We start from the raw sequence: 12,036 nt of genomic DNA, 5'->3' as shown, positions 1-12,036 counted from the left end.
TAAACAAAAGTTTAATTTTGGGAGTATTTTGATAAATGTTTTGATCTCATTTGTTGTAATTGGTCTATATAGGTTATTTGATTCTTCCAGAGTAATTTTTGGAGGATTTTCTGTTTCAAGGAATTTGTCCATTTCATCTAGGTTGTCTAGTTTTTTGGCATACAGTTCTTCATAGTATTTTCTTACAATATTTTGTATTTCTGTTGTGTCACTTGTTATTTCTCCACTCTCACTTCTAATTTTATTTATTTGAGTCCTCTCTCTTTTTTTCTTGGTGAGTCTGGTTAAAGGTTCATCAATCTTGCTTACCTTTTCAAAGAACCAGCTCCTGGTTTCATTGATCCTCTGTATTGTTTCTTTAGCCTCTATGTCATTTATTTCTGCCCTGATCTTCATTATTTCCTTCCTTCTACTACCTCTGGCTTTACTTGCTCTTCTTTTTCTAGTTCTTGTAGATGCAGGGTCAAGTTGTTTATTTGAGCTCTTTCTAGCTTCTTAAGGTATGCCTATAATGCTGTGAACTTCCTTCCCATGACTGGTTTGGCTGTGTCCTATAAATTTTGGGTTGATGTATGCTTGTTATCTTTCATTTCTAGGAATTTTTTTTTATTTCTTCTTTGGTCTTATTGTTAACCCATTTGTTCTTTAATAACATGCTATTTAGTTTCCAAGTGTTTGAGTATTTTTGAGATTTTCTGTTGTGGTTGATTTCTAGTTTCATGTCATTGTGATCGGAGAAAATGCTTGATATGGTATCAATCTTCTTAAATTTGTTGAGACTGCTTTTGTGCACTAACATGTGGTCTATCTTAGAGAATGTACCATGAGCACTTGAAAACAATGTATATTCTGCTGTTTTATTTATTTATTTATTTTTTTAATAAATTTTTATTAATGATAATGGGATGACATTAATAAATCAGGGTACATATATTCAAAGAAAACATGTCTAGGTTATTTTGTCATCAAATTATGTTGCAAACCCCTCGCCCAAAGTCAGATTGTCCTCCGTCACCCTCTATCTAGTTCTCTGTGCCCCTCCCCCTCCCCCTAACTCTCTCCCTCCCTCCCTCCCTCCCTCCCATGTCCTCCCTCCCCCCCCACCCTTGGTAACAACCACACTCTTGTCCATGTCTCTTAGTCTCATTTTTATGTTCCACCAATGTATGGAATCATGTAGTTCTTGTTTTTTTCTGATTTGCTTATTTCACTCCTTATAATGTTATCAAGATCCCACCATTTTGCTGTAAATGATCTGATGTCATCATTTCTTATGGCTGAGTAGTATTCCATAGTGTATATGTGCCACATCTTCTTTATCCAGTCTTCTATTGAAGGGCTTTTTGGTTGTTTCCATGTCTTGGCCACTGTGAACAGTGCTGCAATGAACATGTGGCTACATGTGTCTTCACGTATCAATGTTTCTGAGGTTTTGGGGTATATACCCAGTAGAGGGATTGCTGGGTCATAAGGTAGTTCTATTTGCAGTTTTTTGAGGAACCACCATACTTTCCTCCATAATGGTTGTACTACTTTACAGTCCCACCAACAGTGAATGAGGGTTCCTTTTTCTCCACAGCCTCTCCAACATTTGCTATTACCCGTCTTGTTGATAATAGCTAATCTAACAGGAGTGAGGTGGTATCTCATTGTAGTTTTGATTTGCATTTCTCTAATAACTAATGAAGCTGAGCATCTTTTCATATATCTGTTGGCCATTTGTATCTCTTCCTGGGAGAAGTGTCTGTTCATGTCCTCTTCCCATTTTTTTATTGGATTGTTTGTTTGTTTGTTGTTGAGTTTTATGAGTTCTTTGTAAATTTTGGATATTAGGCCCTTATCTGAGCTGTCGTTTGAAAATATCAGTTCCCATATAGTTGGCTGTCTGTTTATTTTGATATCAGTTTCTCTTGCTGAGCAAAAACTTTTAATTCTGATGTTTTAATTCCCATTCATTTATCTTTGCCTTCACTTCTCTTGCCATTGGAGTCAAGTTCATAAAATGTTCTTTAAAACCCAGGTCCATGATTTTAGTACCTATGTCTTCTTCTATGTACTTTATTCTTTCAAGTCTTATATTTAGGTCTTTGATCCATTTTGAATTAATTTTAGTACACGGGGACAGGCTGTAGTCGAGTTTCATTCTTTTGCATGTGGCTTTCCAGTTTTCCCAACACCATTTGTTGAAGAGGCTTTCTTTTCTCCATTGTGTGTTGTTGGCCCCTTTATCAAAGATTATTTGACCATATATATGTGGTTTTATTTCTGGGCTTTCTATTCTGTTCCATTGGTCTGAGTGTCTATTTTTCTGCCAATACCATGCTGTTTTGATTATCGTGGCCCTATAATATAGTTTAAAGTCAGGTATTGTAATGCCCCCAGCTTCATTCTTTTTCCTTAGGATTGTTTTGGCTATTTGGGGTTTTTTATAGTTCCATATAAATCTTATGATTTTTTGTTCCATTTCTTTAAAAAATCTCATAGGGATTTTGATGGGAATTGCATTAAATTTGTATATTGCTTTGGGTAATATGGCCATTTTGATTATATTTATTCTTCCTATCCAAGAACAAGGAATATTTTTCCATCTCATTGTATCTTTTTCGATTTCCCTTAACAATGCTTTGTAATTTTCATTATATAGGTCCTTTACATTCTTTGTTATGTTTATTCCTAGGTATTTTATTTTTTTTGTTGCAATCGTGAAGGGGATTATTTTTTTGAGTTCGTTTTCTAATATTTCATTGTTGGCATATAGAAAGGCTATGGACTTTTGTATGTTAATTTTGTATCCTGCGACCTTACTGTATTGGTTTATTGTTTCTAATAATCTTTTTGTGGAGTCCTTCGGGTTTTCGATGTATAGGATCATATCATCAGCAAAAAGTGATAGCTTTACTTCTTCTTTTCCGATATGGATGCCTTTTATTTCTTTGTCTTGTCTGATTGCTCTGGCCAGAACTTCTAGCACCACGTTGAATAAGAGTGGAGAGAGTGGACAACCCTGTCTTGTTCCTGATTTAAGGTAGAAAGTCCTCAGTTTTATGCCGTTTAATAGGATGTTGGCTGATGGTTTATCATATATGGCCTTTATCATGTTGAGATATTTTCCTTCTATACCCATTTTGTTGAGAGTCTTAAACATAAAATTGTGTTGTATTTTATCAAAAGCCTTTTCTGCATCTATTGATAAGATCATGTGATTTTTGTTCTTTGTTTTGTTGATATGGTGTATTACGTTAACCATTTTGCGTATGTTGAACCATCCTTGAGATTCTGGGATGAATCCCACTTGATCATGATGTATTATTTTTTTAATATGTTGTTGTATTCGGTTTGCCAGTATTTTGTTTAGTATTTTAGCATCTGTATTCATTAGAGATATTGGTCTGTAGTTTTCTTTCTTTGTGCCATCCTTGCCAGGTTTTGGTATGAGGGTTATGTTGGCCTCATAAAATGTGTTTGGAAGTATTGCTTCTTCTTCAATTTTTTGGAAGACTTTGAGTAGAATAGGAACCAAGTCTTCTTTGAATGTTTGATAGAATTCACTAGTATAACCGTCTGGGCCTGGACTTTTATTTTGGGGGAGATTTTTAATAGATTTTTCTATTTCCTCCCTGCTGATTGGTCTGTTTAGGCTTTCTGCTTCTTCATGACTCAGTCTAGGAAGGTTGTATTGTTCTAGGAATTTATCCATTTCTTCTAGATTGTTGTATTTGCTGGCATATAATTTTTCATAGTATTCTACAATAATTCTTTGTATTTCTATGTCTGTGGTGATCTCTCCTCTTTCATTTTGGATTTTGTTTATTTGAGTCCTGTGTCTTTTTTCCTTGGTGAGTCTTACCAAGGGTTTGTCAATTTTGTTGATCTTTTCAAAGAACCAGCTCCTTGTTTTATTGATTTTTTCTATAATTTTTCTGTTCTCTATTTCATTTATTTCTGCTCTGATTTTTATTATCTCCTTTCTTCGGCTGGTTTTGGGTTGTCTTTGTTCTTCTTTTTCTAGTTCCTTAAGGTGTGAAGTTAAGTGGTTTACTTTGGCTCTCTCTTGTTTGTTCATATAGGCCTGAAGTGATATGAACTTTCCTTTTATTACTGCTTTTGCTGCATCCCAGAGATTCTGATATGTCGTATTTTCATTTTCATTTGTCTGTATATATCTTTTGATTTCTGCGCTTATTTCTTCTTTGACCCATTCATTTTTTAGAAGTATGTTGTTTAGTTTCCACATTTTTGTGGGTTTTTCCCCCTCTTTTTTGCAGTTGAATTCTAGTTTCAAGGCTTTATGATCAGAAAATATGCTTGGTACAATTTCAATTTTTCTAAATTTGCTGATATTGTTCTTGTGGCCCAACATATGGTCAATTCTTGAGAATGTTCCATGTACACTAGAGAAAAATGTATACTCTGTCGCTTTGGGATGAAGTGTCCTGTAGATGTCTATCATATCCAGTTGTTCTAGTATTTTGTTTAAGGCCACTATATCTTTATTGATTCTCTGTTTGGATGACCGATCTAGAGCCGTCAGCGGTGTATTGAGGTCTCCAAGTATGACTGTATTTTTGTTAGTTTTGTTTTAAGGTCAATAAGTAGCTGTCTTATATATTTTGGTGCTCCTTGGTTTGGTGCATATATATTAAGGATTGTTATGTCTTCTTGATTCAACTTCCCCTTAATCATTATGAAATGACCATTTTTGTCTCTGAGTACTTTTTCTGTCTTGTAGTCAGCATTATTAGATGTGAGTATTGCTACGCCTGCTTTTTTTTGGGTGTTGTTTGCTTGGAGTATTGTTTTCCAGCCTTTCACTTTGAATTTGTTTTTATCCTTGTTGCTTAGATGTGTTTCTTGTAGGCAGCATATAGTTGAATTTTCTTTTTTAATCCATTCTGATACTCTGTGTCTTTATATTGGTAAGTTTAATCCATTTACATTTAGTGTAATTATTGACACTTGTGGGTTCCCTACTGCCATTTTATAAATTGCTTTCTGTTAGTTTTGTATCTAGTTTGATTCTTCTCTTTTGTTTTTCTATCATTTGTTTTTGTTTGTTTGTGTTCCATACTTCTTTCCTCTGTTGCTACCTTTTTTAAGTCAAGTGTTTTTGTGGTGGTTTTTTTAAGGGTGGTTACCATTAAGTAATGAAAAGGGTACCTACCATATTCATTGTAGTACCCTATCTTATAAGTATTTCTGCACTTCATCATCCTTTGCTACTGTTAATCTCCATCCTCTCCCCCCTTTTTTTCCTTTGTTGTCACAGTTTAAGTTTGGTTTTATTGTGTTCTTGGTGGAGCTGTTACTTGTGGTGTTGTTTTCTTTTGTTCTTTGAATCTGGTTGGAAAACCGCCCTTAGTATTTCCTGGAGTGGGGGCTTTCTGTTGATAAATTCTCTCATCTTTTCTGTATTTGTGAATGTTTTTATATCTCCTTCATACTTGAAGGATAGCTTTGATGAGTATAGTATTCTTGGCTGAAAGTTCCTCTCTTTCAGAGCTTTAAATATTGGGGTCCACTCTCTTCTAGCTTGTAGAGTTTCTGCTGAGAAATCTGATGATAATCTAATAGGCCTTCCTTTATATGTTGTACTCTTCTTTTCCCTGGCTGCCTTGAGAATTTTTTCTTTGTCATTGGTTTGTGTCATCTTTATTATGATGTGCCTTGGAGTGGGTTTGTTGGGGTTAAGAAAACTTGGTGTTCTGTTTACTTCTTGAATTTGAGGCTTTAGTTCCTTCCACAGGCTTGGGAAGTTCTCGTCTATTATTTGTTTGAGTATATTCTCCATTCCATTTTCTTTCTCTTCTCCCTCTGATATACCTATTATTCTTATGTTATTCTTTCTGATGGAGTCAGACAATTCCTGTAGGGCTTTCTCGTTTTTTATTATTTTTGAGTCTCTTTCTTCTTCTCTCTGTTGTGCCTCAAGTTGTTTGTCTTCTATTGCACTAATCCTATCTTCAATCTGGGCTGTTCTGTTAGCTAAGCTTGTTACCTCGTTTTTCAGCTCGTGAATTGAGTTTTTCATTTCTGTTTGATTTGTTTTTATAGTTTCAATTTCCTTGGTAATATATTCTTTGTGTTCATTGAGTTGTTTTCTGATCTCCCTATATTGCCTTTCTGTGTTTTCTTGTATATCTCTGAGTATTTTTAAGATTTCTATTTTAAATTCTCTGTCATTTAGCTCCAAGGCTTCCAATATGTTAAGTCTTTTCTCCATAGATTTTTCCACATCTATTTGTGTTACCTCTCTTTCTTTTGTATCCATAATATTCGATTTCCTCTTTCTTATCGGCATCTGAGGGTGGTCTTATTGATAGCACTAATTAGAATTAATAAAGAGTAAAAAGAAAAAAAAAAAAGGGTAAAACACCCCACAAAAAAAAACAGTAATAATTTATTATTTCCCCCTTTTTTTCTCTCTTCTCTTTCCCTCCTCTCCCCTCCTCAGGGAAATATCATGCCTATAATGGAGGGCCTGATTTGGGGTGAAGAGTTCAAGGGGCAAAAAAAGGGAGTAGGGACCTACTAAATGCAAAAAAAAAAAAAAAAAAAAGAGAAGAAAATCTTAGACAAGCATAAGATGATTTGCTTGTAAGTGATGATCAACTAAGAGATATAATGAGAGGGATAAGAGGGAATCAGAAAAAAGGACCAAGAAAGAATAATAAAGAAGAAAAAATAAAAATAATAAGTAAAAATCTGTTGTATTAAGTGGAGCGAAGACTAAATACAATGGAGACCTTGGGTTGGGAGGACCCAAAATGCCACAAAAATAAACAAACAAGAGAAAAAAATATAAAAACAAAAGCAAAAAAGAGAAATAAAGCCAAAAATAAGCCTTGAGTCCCAAATTAACTAATTTGTTCGTGATTGAGGATTATATGGGAGGAAAGTAAAATGAGAAAAGAAAAAACGAATAGAAAGGAAAAAATAAGAAAAAGAGAAAAATGAAGGAAGAAATAAAATAGGAGGAGAAAAAAACAAAATAAAGCAAGACAAAAAAAACAAAAAAAGAAAAACAAAAGAGGGGAGAGTGAGAGTTAAGTGTTTTGGAGTATAACCTTAAGGGAGGGTGAGGATGAAGAAGAAAAATAAAATGCAACACTCATGGGTAGTGTAGTTCAAGAAAGGGGAAGCATAAGATGGGCAGAGAATAGAAGGACCGAGGTGGAGGAAATAAAGGCAAAAAGATAGAAGAAACAAACAACAACAACAACAACAAAAAAAATTAGTGGATCAAGTTGTAAAGTCTGTGGGTTTTTCTTGATTTTGTGAGATTAACTTCTTCCTTTTTCTTTTCTCTCCCTCTTCCTGGTCGGTGACTCTGTACCCCAGGCTCTGCCCCTGTGTCACTCTTAGGTAGGGATTTGCAGTTGATGGGATTCTATGGCAATGTCATATAATTGGCTTTAGTCTTGCTGGAAGTAAAGGCTTGTTGGCGTTTGCAGGGTCCAACGATGAGAGAGTTTGCTTTCCTGGAGTCTCTCTCCTAGTCCCCCCTTTCTGAATTAGCAGCCTGGTGATCCAGCTATAAGGCTGCAACTGCTTCTGCCTGGGGAGTAAGAGGCTCAAAGAGCTGGGAAATCCCCACTCTATCCCCACTCAGTGCAAGGCTTTGGGAAAGGCTCTGACAGTCAGGGCCTCCAGTGTAATCAGGCGGGGGTGGGAGTCAATTGTTGTCAAGGTGACTGTTCAGCGCCTAGCATTTAGTTGGACCTCTCAACCCAGGCTTTCCACACTTTGTAGCCTGTTTTTGCAGGGAAGAAGAGGCACTAGTCTCTGCTTACGACTAGTGTAGTATAGACCTTATTATCTGCCAAGTCCTTCTTGTTAGCGTTTATCCCTGAATATGGAGGCTCTATCAATCAGAAGTTGCCCCCGCCCCTTTAGCGAGAGGCACTTAAAAAATATCACGCCTCTTGTCTTGGATCGCTGAACTGAGAGAGATCTTATCAATTAGAACCGAGGGTGCGCAGATTTTATGGGTTAAGCTAATTTCAGTGATTGGGTCGCAGCTGTGCTTCCGAAGGTATTTTAGGCTGCCTGCTCGCGCCCCTCCCCCAACGCTTGATTGTTAGCTTGAATGGCTGGGTGAGGTGCCCCGCCCACGGAATCTCCCAAGCCTCTCCCGCTCGCCCCGCCGCTGGCGGCTGGACCGCACCAGGCGCAGGATAATGGAGCCCCCTGGGTGTGCGGGCCAGCAGGGTGCCCTGGGCGCGTGGAATGCCCAAGGCACGCGCGCGAATGGGGCGCTCCGGGCACCGGTGGCCGGCGACCCCCACTCGCAGTGTGCGGGCTGCTGGGAATGTCAGCGGTGCTCAACCGGACCGGGTGCGCGCGCGGCGGCTCGCGGTGGCGGCTCGCGTCGGCCTCTCGCGGCGGCTCGCGGTTCCCAAGTATATGGGCTGACTCACCGCAGGCACACTCCCTCGCGGCTTGAATGAGCGTCGCTGTGGTAGCTTCCTCCACACCCTCGTCTCTCAGATTCAAGTGATAACAGTCCTTTTGCTTTCAGTTTGTGTGGAACTCCGGAATGCTCCGAGGATAAATTTTTCTGTTTCTAGTTGATAAATTTGTTGTGATTTAGGGGAGAGCTGTCGGACGCGCTTCTCACGGCACCATTTCCTTGACGTCACTCCCTATTCTGCTGTTTTAGGGTGAAAGTTTCTGAAGATATTTATTAAATCCAGTTGATCCAATGTGTCCCTTAAGTCTGCTGTTTGTTTGTTAATTTTCTTTCTTAAGGATCTATCTAGTGATGTAGGTGGGGTATTGAAATCTCCTACTATTATAGTTTTGCTGTTGATCTCACCCTTTATATCCATTTAATTCTGCTTTATATATTTAGGTATTCCTATATTAATTGCACAGATATTTATAATGGTTATATCTTCCTGTTGGATTGCTCCCTTTATCATTATATAGTGACCTTTTTTATCTCTTACTATAGCCTTTGTTTTAAAGTCCGTTTTTTCTGATATAAGTATTGCTACCCCAGCTTTTTTTCATTTCCATTTTCATGAACTATTTTTTTCCATCCTTTTACCTTCAGTCTATGTGCATCTTTTGTTTTAAGGTGTGTCTCTTGTAGACAGTATATGTATGCGTCTTGTTTTCTTATCCACGCAGCTACCCTATGTCTTTTAATCAGATCATTTAAACCATTTACATTTAAGGATATTATTAACATGTAGTTGTTTGTTGCCATATTATGCTTTAAAGCTGTATTCCTCTTTTGCTATATTCTTTTTCCCCTTTGATTTGTTTGCAACAGGCTCCTTAGCATTTCTTGCAGCATTGGTTTGATTGTAGTAAATTTCTTGATTTTTTTTTTTTTTTTTTTTTTTTTGTCTGGGAAGCTTTTTATTTCTCCTTCAATTTTAAACAGCCTTGCTGGATAAAGAAGTCTTGGTTGTAGGCTCTTGTTCTGCATTACTTTGAATATTTCTTGCCATTCTCTTCTGGCCTCAAGTGTTTCTGTTGAGAAGTTGGATGTCATTCTTATGGCGGCTCCTTTGTAGGTAATAGACTTTATTTCTCTAGCAGCTTTTAATATTTTCTCTTTATTACTTAGCTTTGGAATTTTAATTATGATGTGTCTTGATGTAGGTTTCTTTGAGTTTCTCTTTAATGGAGTTCTCTGTGCTTCTTGAACTTGTGTTACTTTTTCCTGCATTAATTTAGGGAAGTTTTCAACAATGATATGATTGAACAAAGTCTCTATCCCTTGTTCTTTCTCTTCTTCTTCAGGAACCCCTATAATGCAGATGTTATTTCTCTTCATGTTGTCACAGAGCTCTCTTAGTGTTTCCTCAGACTTTTTGAGTCTCTTTTCTTTTTTCTGCTCTGCTTCTGTGCCTTCATTTATTTTGTCCTCTAACTCAGTGATTTGATCCTCAGTTTCATCCATTCTGCTCTTAATTCCTTCCATTGTGGTCTTCATTTCTTATATTGTATTTATCATTTCTGACTTATTCTTTCTTATTATTTCAATATTCTTTTTTATATATGCTATCTATTTAGGTGTTCTAAGAACCATCTATTGTTGTTCTAAGATCTTGGAGCATCCTAAGAATTGCTATTTTAAATTCTTCATCTGGTAATTTGGTTATATCTGACTCATTCAAGTCCTTTTCTCGAGATTTCTCGATTCATTTGTGTTGCATTTCTCTGCCTTCTCATTTTGTTTGTGTATAAGAAGGGTTTGGCTACTGGAGTCCAATCGATGTTACTTCTGTGTTCCCTATGTGTAGTCTGTCTGCAGGCCCACCAGCTTCTCTGTCACTGCTGCCTAGGGCATTCGAGTATGGGTGTTGCTGTTGCCAGACCACTGGGGATGTCGTTGCAATTTCCACCTCTCCAAAATGGGAGGGTCTGTGATCATGTGCCCAGGTTTATAAGCCTTTGTGGCTTTGGCCTTCTCCCTGCCCCTGTGGGTGGGGTTATGCGCCATGCCCAGGCAGCAAACCTTGGTTCTGCATGCAGAGTTGAGCACCTTAGCTCAGCTGCGGGTCTCCACCTGATTCTGGGTTTTCACCCCACCCCTGCAGGTGGATCCTGCTTGCAAACCTCATCTCTGCAGGTTAGATGGGGTTGTGTACCCATGCTTAGTCATGGGACTCCACCTGTTTTGGTCTTTTGCCCCACCCCTGTGGGAGGAGCCAGCTCATACATCGGGTCACAAGCTTCAGTTCTGTAGCCCAGCAAGGCTGTGCTCCCACATGCCCTTGCTCAGTGGCGGGTCTTTGCTCCTTCTAGGGTTCCCGCCCTTTGTCTGCAAGCAGGATTACAAGTGGCCCCACAGCTTGGCCTGACCACTTTTGTGTGTTCTGCTATCCCCACCAGGCAAGACTGAGCTCACACCCTGGTCTCAGTTGTGTCTGGCCAGCTTTTGCCTTTGCTGATGGAACTGTGCTTTCATGTCCCTCTGCCGCCCATCCTCCAGTGAGCCCTGAGCCCTCTGCAGTGAGTGTGTGGGTGTTGCATCTCAGACCCTAACACTCCATACTGTAGTCCTGAAAGCTCCCTCCTTCTAAGCAACTTTGTTCTGAGTGCCATGGGAGAGCTTATTTGGCTGGTGTCCTGCTTTCCTTTGCTGATATTGCTGTTTCCAGGGAAAATATTTGCTTTAGATTTGGGGAGTGACAAAGCCCAGGGGTTAGGGTGGCTGTCCCTCAAAGTGTTTCTCCCTGTGCCTCCTAGATTACACTCTCTTCCCGCTACTCTGGTCCTCTCCTCTCTTCCTGTCCCCTGGAGCCCCAGCGAGTGATTGTGAGAGAGATTTTCTGCACGGTCCCTTTAAGAAGAATTCTAGGTCTGAGAAATCTGTCTCTTTCTCATGAACAGTATCCTGACTTGTTTCGCAGCTAAATACTGTCCATACACCTCTTCTAGGCTCTGGGGCTGCAGGCTGGGGCTTTGTTCCTGGTGCTCAGGACCCTCCCCTCTCTGCTAAACTCACTTCCTGCCACGCGAGTCTCTCTCGGCTGCTGTTCGCTCCAGGGAGCTGGGCAGCCCTTTCTGCATTTCTGCTTTTTCTACCAGTCTCAGTGTGGCTTTTTCAGTGTTCTTTGGTTGAAGTGTCCTCTTATTTTAGTCCAAAGTTGGTTTTTCTAGATGATGGTTCTTATAATTAAGTTGTAATCCTCTTTGGTTCTTGGAGGTGGTTGTTGGTATGTCCGCCTACTACATCGCCATCTTGCTGCTCCCAAAAATATATTTTTTAAAAGCTGTCTGTGATTTATTTATAGTAAACTGATGGAGGAGGTGCTGGTCAAGAAGATGAAGGTTCTAATTCTTAAAACCATCTTCAGAAAGCCACACAAATTTATTTTTAAGAGGTGTTAACTAATAAGAGATAAAGATGTTTTATTTGCATAATGAAATTTTACAAGGAAATAGGTCTCTACCTGGAAAAAATAAATAATAAAATTTTCTTTGGAAAATTAGTGGTAGTTTTTAGTTTATTAAAGTTAGCATAATACATTCATATATTATCTGATAATATCAGACTTTGGTTAAGACTTTTGCTTT

At 38.5% G+C, this 12,036-nt stretch overlaps 1 protein-coding gene across 4 annotated transcripts in view; it reads left to right on the top strand.

The window, feature by feature from the left end:
- NLGN1 (neuroligin 1) overlaps window positions 1-12,036 on the top strand; it is a 999,306-nt gene that overhangs the window by 603,020 nt on the left and 384,250 nt on the right. The window lies entirely within an intron of this gene.

The sequence above is a fragment of the Saccopteryx bilineata genome, chromosome 8 (genome assembly GCF_036850765.1).
Source record: "Saccopteryx bilineata isolate mSacBil1 chromosome 8, mSacBil1_pri_phased_curated, whole genome shotgun sequence".
NCBI lineage: Eukaryota > Metazoa > Chordata > Mammalia > Chiroptera > Emballonuridae > Saccopteryx > Saccopteryx bilineata.
Note: the sequence above shows the minus strand (reverse complement) of the source record. Positions and strands in the feature narration are given on the sequence as shown.